Source organism: Cibotium barometz, chromosome 28, assembly GCF_041138505.1.
Source record: "Cibotium barometz isolate CiBa-2024 chromosome 28, ASM4113850v1, whole genome shotgun sequence".
Lineage (NCBI taxonomy): Eukaryota > Viridiplantae > Streptophyta > Polypodiopsida > Cyatheales > Cibotiaceae > Cibotium > Cibotium barometz.
This window is the reverse complement of record NC_141073.1, coordinates 20782933-20790468: the sequence shown is the minus strand read 5'-3', so window position 1 is coordinate 20790468 and position 7536 is coordinate 20782933. Positions and strand designations below refer to the sequence as shown.

The 7536-nt window shown below is 49.8% G+C and overlaps 1 pseudogene; it reads left to right on the top strand.

The window, feature by feature from the left end:
- Window positions 1–5766: 5766 nt before the first annotated feature.
- LOC147622638 (uncharacterized) lies at window positions 5767–7310 on the top strand (annotated as a pseudogene).
- Window positions 7311–7536: the final 226 nt, after the last annotated feature.

Here is a 7536-nt window from a genome sequence, read left to right as displayed (position 1 = left end):
CTTGGCCAACATATATGGTTCGATTTTAGAGCATGAGCTTAGTAGATGGTCCGAGGAGCAGAGACTCAGAGCACCGGGGCAGGCAGGCTTTAGGAGAGGGCACTCCACACTAGATCATATCTTTACACTACAGGGGATCATTAAGGAGGGAAGAGCTCACGGGCATCGGATATACTGCTGCTTTGTGGCTTTCCAGAAAGCTTTTGATACCGTCCCACGGGCCAGACTGATGAGGAGACTGCACGATATGGGAGTGCCAGCAGAGATGCTTTGGGGGATCATTACACTCTATGAGTCATTCCACAGGCAGAGTACGGGCTCCAGGAGGTGACTGAGAGATCATACACAGCACTATCGGGGTGAAGCGGGGCTGCCCCTTGTCTCCTACTCTATTTGGTCTATACATTGACGAGATCTCCAATTACATAAACAGACAGGGAGGACCAGGAGCACATTTGGCAAGAGTCCCGATACCGATCCTCTTGTATGCAGATGATATTGTTCTTATTTTTGATTCACAAGAGGGGCTGCAAAGGCATTTCCATGCATTACGGGCTTTTTGTGAGGACCGGGACCTCACTATGAACCTTGGAAAGACCAAGGTCATGAATCATGATCTTTAACACCTCCTCACAGTGGATAAGTAGATCTGCACTACAGTTTACATATAGGGGAGAGCCTGTGGAGTATGTTACCTCATATGTATACCTTGGGATCACTTTTGCTAGACCTCAGTTCTCGATGTGGAAGGCGGCCGAAGCTGGATTGATGAGGGGATATGTAGCCCTTGGCTGGCTAGAGAGGCAATGCTCACAGATACAGTTTCAGGAGCCGAGGACGAAGCTTTGGCTATTTGATACTCTAGTTACACTTGCACTACTGTATGGTCCCCGGGCCCCCATCTGGGGTCCTAGCTTATACCACAAGAGGAGACAGAGGAGAGATCCAGCCAAGACACATACAGAGGAGGTATATGATGGGTGGAAGCCAATGGAGAGGCCCCTAGAAGTGATGATCTCACGCATGATTAGGAGTAAGCCATCAATGCCACATGAGATTGTGCGGAGAGAGATGGGGGCTGTATCGATAGTGACAGAGGCTCTATTCCAGACAGTGACATACTGGCACACAGGCTATGGGAGCTTCCACTTGCTACATACCCCCGGCTAGCACTGGAGTCCTCAAGACAATTGACACTTGAGGGAGATACAAAGTGCTAGTATGCACACGTAGGCACTTGGTTTGGCATGCACGGTATGCAGATGGAGGCACTACCCTCGTTCAAGTACAGCATAGAGGCCCCATCATTTGCTCTAGGCCGCACAGAGCGGAACAGGGTTATCAAGAAGGACATTGTCAAAGTGGATACTCAGAGGACATGGGGTTCACCTAGTCGTCAACTCAGGACGAAGATGGCCTTCTACACAGATCACCTCCTATGCCTATGCTACATCATCATCCGCCCACGCTACATGGACACACACCTATCCTTTCGGGTGAGATCTACGATCGGCTAGATCCGCACCTCGTCCCACTAGCTGAGAGTGGAGACTACCAGATATGGGCCTAGGGCGGCCCCACCAGAGGACAGGATATGCCAGCTCAGTCACACAGAGCCCAAGCCAAACAATCATTACATATGTCGATGCCCTGTATACTATAAGATTCGGGGGAAGTTCCACTGCCTCTTCCGAGCTGGGTTCGGACCACTTCCAAGATCATGGACTTCCCAGATCAGAGATGCCTGGGACTTTTTCTTCTAGAGCTCCGTAGACACAGAGAGTCCTTAGTGAGATCCAGATCAGCTATACTTGCTCGAGGACCAGCACAGAGAGCAGGAGTCCGAGGGCCGATCCACCCATCATAACCAAACCATAGGCTAGTGCAGGAGCTCGGCCAAGAGGTGTGACACTCGACAGAGCCACTGAATTATGCAGAGCTCGACGCCCCAAACCCCATGGCCCTTGCCCACGGCCACGCCACCACAGGAGGATCCGGGCCATCATCTCCCATCATCATAGGACCTTCTCGCGCCAGCTCAGTTTTATCACCTTGAGCACCATGTCACAGTGGCCCATGAGGGATGTATTAGGGTGATATGAGAGCTCTCTGCTCATGTACCTAGATCAGATTTTATAGATCTAGATTTTTGTTATCTTTCTTTATTACTATTTTGTACCCAGGATGACGTACCTCATGGATATGAGATGTAACCTTTTGGTCTCATAGGTCATTTTGGCCTTTTGAAGACGTTAATACAACTCTCTTTCTCTCGTGTGAGCCTGTGCAACCTTGCTCGCGCTTCGCGCCGCTAACGTTAGCACTTCACTGCCCTTTGCTTGCACACCCTCTGCCCGTTTCGCACCTGTGCCTGTGGTGCTACACGGACCCGGCTTCGCTGCCCACACCTGCGCGCCCTCTGCCCGTTTTGCACCTGCGCCCCGCGCTGCGCGTCCTCTGCCCATTTCGTACATGTGCAACCCCCACGCCTCCCCTTTTTCTATTGTGCGCTGCGCTGCTCTGTCCTGTCCGCCTCGCACCTGCGCACCCTCTGCCCGTTTCGTACCTGTGCTGTCAGCCTCCCTTTTCCCACGCACCCTTGCTCAAGACCCCCAAGGCAGCAACTAGGGGGAAATAGCCACAATAAATCTACAGGAGCTGGAGGCATACATCAAGATAGTGGAGGACAACACCAAGAAGTTATTGGGCGAACAAAAGAAGGTGCTAGACAGGGTCTTGCACCAACATGAAAAACTGTTGGAAGGCCTCCGCAAAGAGATACATGGCAAGAACAACAAGATTGAAGAATTGGCAGCACAGGTGAACCACCAGGAGGAGGTGATTCAGATGTTGAAAGAGACCCAACTGCAACAAGGAATGCCAGAGGCTGCCCCAGAGATAGGGGAACTCCAGGCAGAAATGGAAGCCCTAAAGGCTACGATCAAGGACCATACAGTGGAGGAAGGGGAACTGAATATTCAAGAGGGTCTAAGGACTAACTTGGAGCTTTTGAAAGCTGCACTAAGAACTGCAGACCACTAAGAAAGATTGGGTGGATGTGGTGAAAAAGCACAAACCCCCACAGAGCATCATACATGAGACTCTCGAGGAGGAGAAAAGCAAGAAGGATAGGGCCCTCCATGTGCAAGTGCGGGGGCTACAGGTGGGGGCTTCCCCCAAGGACGATGCCATGACGCTTTGCCAGATGCTAGGATTGGACGGGATCGCCCCCCCCTTTGCATATACATGGAGGGAAAGCAAGGATGACATGAGAGCGGCCCCTCATCATTAGATTCCCTGATGCCACCACTAGACAGGCCTTCTTAGACAAGCGGGCTGCCCTCAAGGGCACACAAGTGTACATGGGAGATGATCTCACCCCAGCACAGGTGGCACACCGGTGTGAGGCGATGGTGACAATTCATGAGTTCCATAGAGCAGGCAAGTGCGCTATCTACAGAGATGGTAGGGTCATTATCATTGTGCGCTGTCCCAAATAGGGACGCGGGGTCTATGAGACCAAACACGTGAGTTTAGCAATATGGAACTGCAATGGCATGCTATGGTCGAATCCAGGAGGCTTGAGCGAGATTCTCACAGGCAACGATGTCATTTTTTATACAGAGACTCATCAAAGCCCTAAGAGGAGCTTACCATACATAGCCGGGTATGAGTGGGAGTCAGCTTTCCGAGGCGAGACCCACACATCATGAGGAGTACGTGGCTCTGGAGGGGTAGATGTCCTTTTTAGATCCCATCTTCGACAGATTCTCCAAATGTCCTCCGAAAAGACATGAAAGCAACCAAAGAAGAGGTTGGAGAAACCTCCAAATGGGTTGATGTTGTGAAAAGGCAAAAAACAGTCCACACCCCGAATGCCACATCCATCATGATGGCTATGCTTGAGGAAGAGAAGCGTCGCCACTCTAAGGCTCTACATGTGCGAGTAACAATTCCAAGCGGGCAACACACCAAAACAGGACGGTGAGACTTTATGTAGACAGATGGGCCTCACTGATACCCCTTTTGTAGATGCTTGGCGAGCCGGGAAGGACTTGACGAGGGAGAGGCCTCTCCTCCTCAAGTTCAAAGATACGGAGTCCCGTTTGGCTTTCTTGAAGAAGAGGGCCACCCTCCAAACCACTGAAATATACCTTGGAGATGACCTCACCCCCCTACAGGTGGAACACAGGAAAGATGGGATGGTTCAGGTTATGGAAGCCCGCAAGGCAGGAAAATGGGCCGTTTACCATGATGACCGAGTCATCATCACGGATAAGCGCCCCACATGACGGTGTGGGGCCTATGAGACCATAGATGCATTGAGGATGGGAGTATGGAATTGCAATGGAACTCTATGGTCAGACACAGAAGGCTTCGCAGAGACTTACACAGATAGGGATATTATCTTCTACACAGAAACGCATCAAAGTCCTGAGAGAGGGCTACCCAAAGTGGAGGGTTATACATGGGAATCAGCTTTCAGAGGACAAACACGCACCACTGGGGGGGTTCGTGGCTCAGGAGCAGTGGCATGCTTGTTTCGCCCTCATTTGAGAGGCATGCTCACAATGGTTAAACACGATGAGGAGGCTCGCTTTATGTGGATGCGATTAGCCATGCCTGGCTTGAGAGTGACGGATATTACAGTATACTACTTCCCACCAGAGAAATCAGAATATGCATGCAAGTTGATAGAGAAAGGGGAGACTCCATATGCGCCATTATTTGCAGACATTGCAGAGTTCTCCCAACAAGGAGAGATCCTCCTATGAGGAGACTTTAATGCACCGAAAAAAGGGGAACAAGTGCAGACATATGACTTCCAGGAAGATGCCATTATGTTGTCAGAAATTTACTTGGCTGAGATGGGCCTCCAGAGGGCCAACCACGATATGGGGAATGCAACCCAATATGGTAGACACTTCTTGGAGATAGGGGCTATGCATAAGCTGGTTATATATAATGGGCTGTCCAGATGGCCGCACTCGGAAAGCTTTACATCTTTTCCACATGGGGGAGGCACTAGCACGGTGGATTACCTCATGGGGTCTCCCTCTCTTATACCACACATCCCATACATCACCATCCCTCCTCCCCCCATACTAGCTGACCACGCATTACTTTCTTTCACGATCTCATGCCCCATCTTAACACCAACACCCACACCCCCTATCACCACCTTCACCCCAATTCATTTCCATCATGATCTTGACCACATCTATGAGGACCACCTCTCCTGCCACATTTCAGCTCTCGACTTATCCCTCCCTATCTCCACCATCAAATTCCCAACTTTCCTCCATCATCAATGACTCCGCCCACGCCAGCTTCCCCTACACCACATGCTCCACAACAAGTTTGCCAGCGGGATCCCAACCCCAAGATGGATGGTATGATGAAGAGTGCAAAACCACCAAGCTTTGCCTCTTACGCGAGAGGGAACATGAACTGATTTCAGCACATAAGATGCAACGCATCTTCCGTACATTCACTCGCAGAAAGAAACGGGCATTTCTCGCAAAACGAGAACAAGAGTTATACCAGCTCTTTTTGAGCAAGGCCAACTGAAAAGCTTGGCGTGCATTTTGGAAGAAAAAAGAGCACCTACACCTATCATAGATCCTAGCCTTTGGGAAGCCTATGCACGACAGTTGTATGATGTGCCAAACCAGCCTATACCACAAATGTCACACATCCCTAGGCCTACATCATCTTATCTCTTTGATTCCCCCAATGTCACTAGGGCTCTTAAAAAGCTGCATAATGGGAGAGCAAAAGATCATAAGGATCTACGCACAAAACATTTTGCCCACGGGCACCACGTATTGGGCAGAGACGGGCAGATATCTCTACATTGCTATATGCTATTTTGCTCCTAGTACATCAGTGTATGCATCACCTAGTGGGCAGTCTCCCTTTTCTTTTTTGGATGATGACATTTGGGAGTTCTCCAGGGATGGTGACATCATTCTCCTGGGGGACTTCAATGCCAAGACCGCCCATAACCAGACAGTATTTTATGATACCTCAGAGGAGATGTTGAGGAAGCTTGATGTTAGAGATATGGGCCTATCTAGACTCTCACAGGATGAGGAACACACTGAGTATGGGCGGTATTTGATAGACATGGGGACTGCACATGGATTGGCCATCCTGAATGGCCTACAGAGATTCCCGGCAACGGGTGGTTTCACTTGCTTTCCACATCGGCATCGTGCTAGTACAGTGGACTATGTTATGGCTCAGCCCAGTCTCACTCCCTCTTTTCAGGATTTTATGGTAGGCACTAGGCCGGTTGGAGTAGCAGTGGATCATGCTATCTTGTCCTTCACTCTCACATTTCAGTTCAGCACAGCTCCATTGGGACAGGTCTCCACACACACTCGTTATACCTTTACGAGGGAGACTGACACCGTGTACACGGATGAGATATACAGACGCTTATGTGCCGAGGAGCCGGGACGGCCATTAGATGAGCTCACTCAGATATTGATAGAGATGCTTCATGCTGCAGCATCAGAGGCATATCCCAATAGTCAGCCTACACGGAGACGATCTGAGAACATGCCCCAAAACAGCTCGTATGATGAGGAGTGTAGAGAGATGAGGATCAGATTACAGAGAGAGGTGCTCATGGGTATTACCACTCACAGACAGTCATGGATTACCTTCCAGCACCTAGTGTGACAGAAGAAGAGGGCTTATCTTGCTCAGTTAGAGAGGGATTTGTATCAGTTATTTATGAGTCAGGACTCAGGCGAGGCATGGAGACTATTCCATGAGCATTCACCATCACCAGCCATTACCTCCATAGAGATTTGGGGTGAGTATGCAGCATCCCTGTACACAGCACCAGGACAGCCACCCCTGCCAAACCCATCAAAGCCATGCCCACAGACATGTGCTTTCTTTACTGCTGAGATGGTGAGGAAAGCTATTGATATGATGAGGACTGGGAGAGCATATGATCATGATGGTTTGGTAGCAGAGTACTTTATTCATGCCAGAGATATGCTTGCAGAGCTTATTGCTATGATGTTTAACCGAGCCATGCGTGAGGGTTTTCCTGAGACTTGGAATATGTCCGCGATTGTGCCTATCTTCAAGTCAGGGGATCCCATGCTTCCTGGGAATTATCGTACCATCATGATTGGTCACACATTGGCTAGATTATATGCATCTATTCTTGAGCAGGAGTTGAGTAGATGGGCAGAGAGAGAGAGGGCATACGTGCATCAGGGCAGGCAGGGTTCAGGAGAGGTTTCTCCACTCTTGACCATATCTTGACACTCAAAGCTATTATTGAGGAGGGCAGCTCATATGGCAGGAGGATTTATTGTTGCTTTGTGGATTTCCGCAAAGCTTTTGACACAGTACCGAGAGCCAGACTGATGCGCAAATTACAGGAGATGGGAGTGCCCACAGAGCTGATTTGGGGAATCATGGCTTTATACAGGACAGTTGTGGGGCAGGTACGTACTACTCAGGGTATATCTGAGATGGTTCACTCCACTATTGGGGTGAAATAGGGCT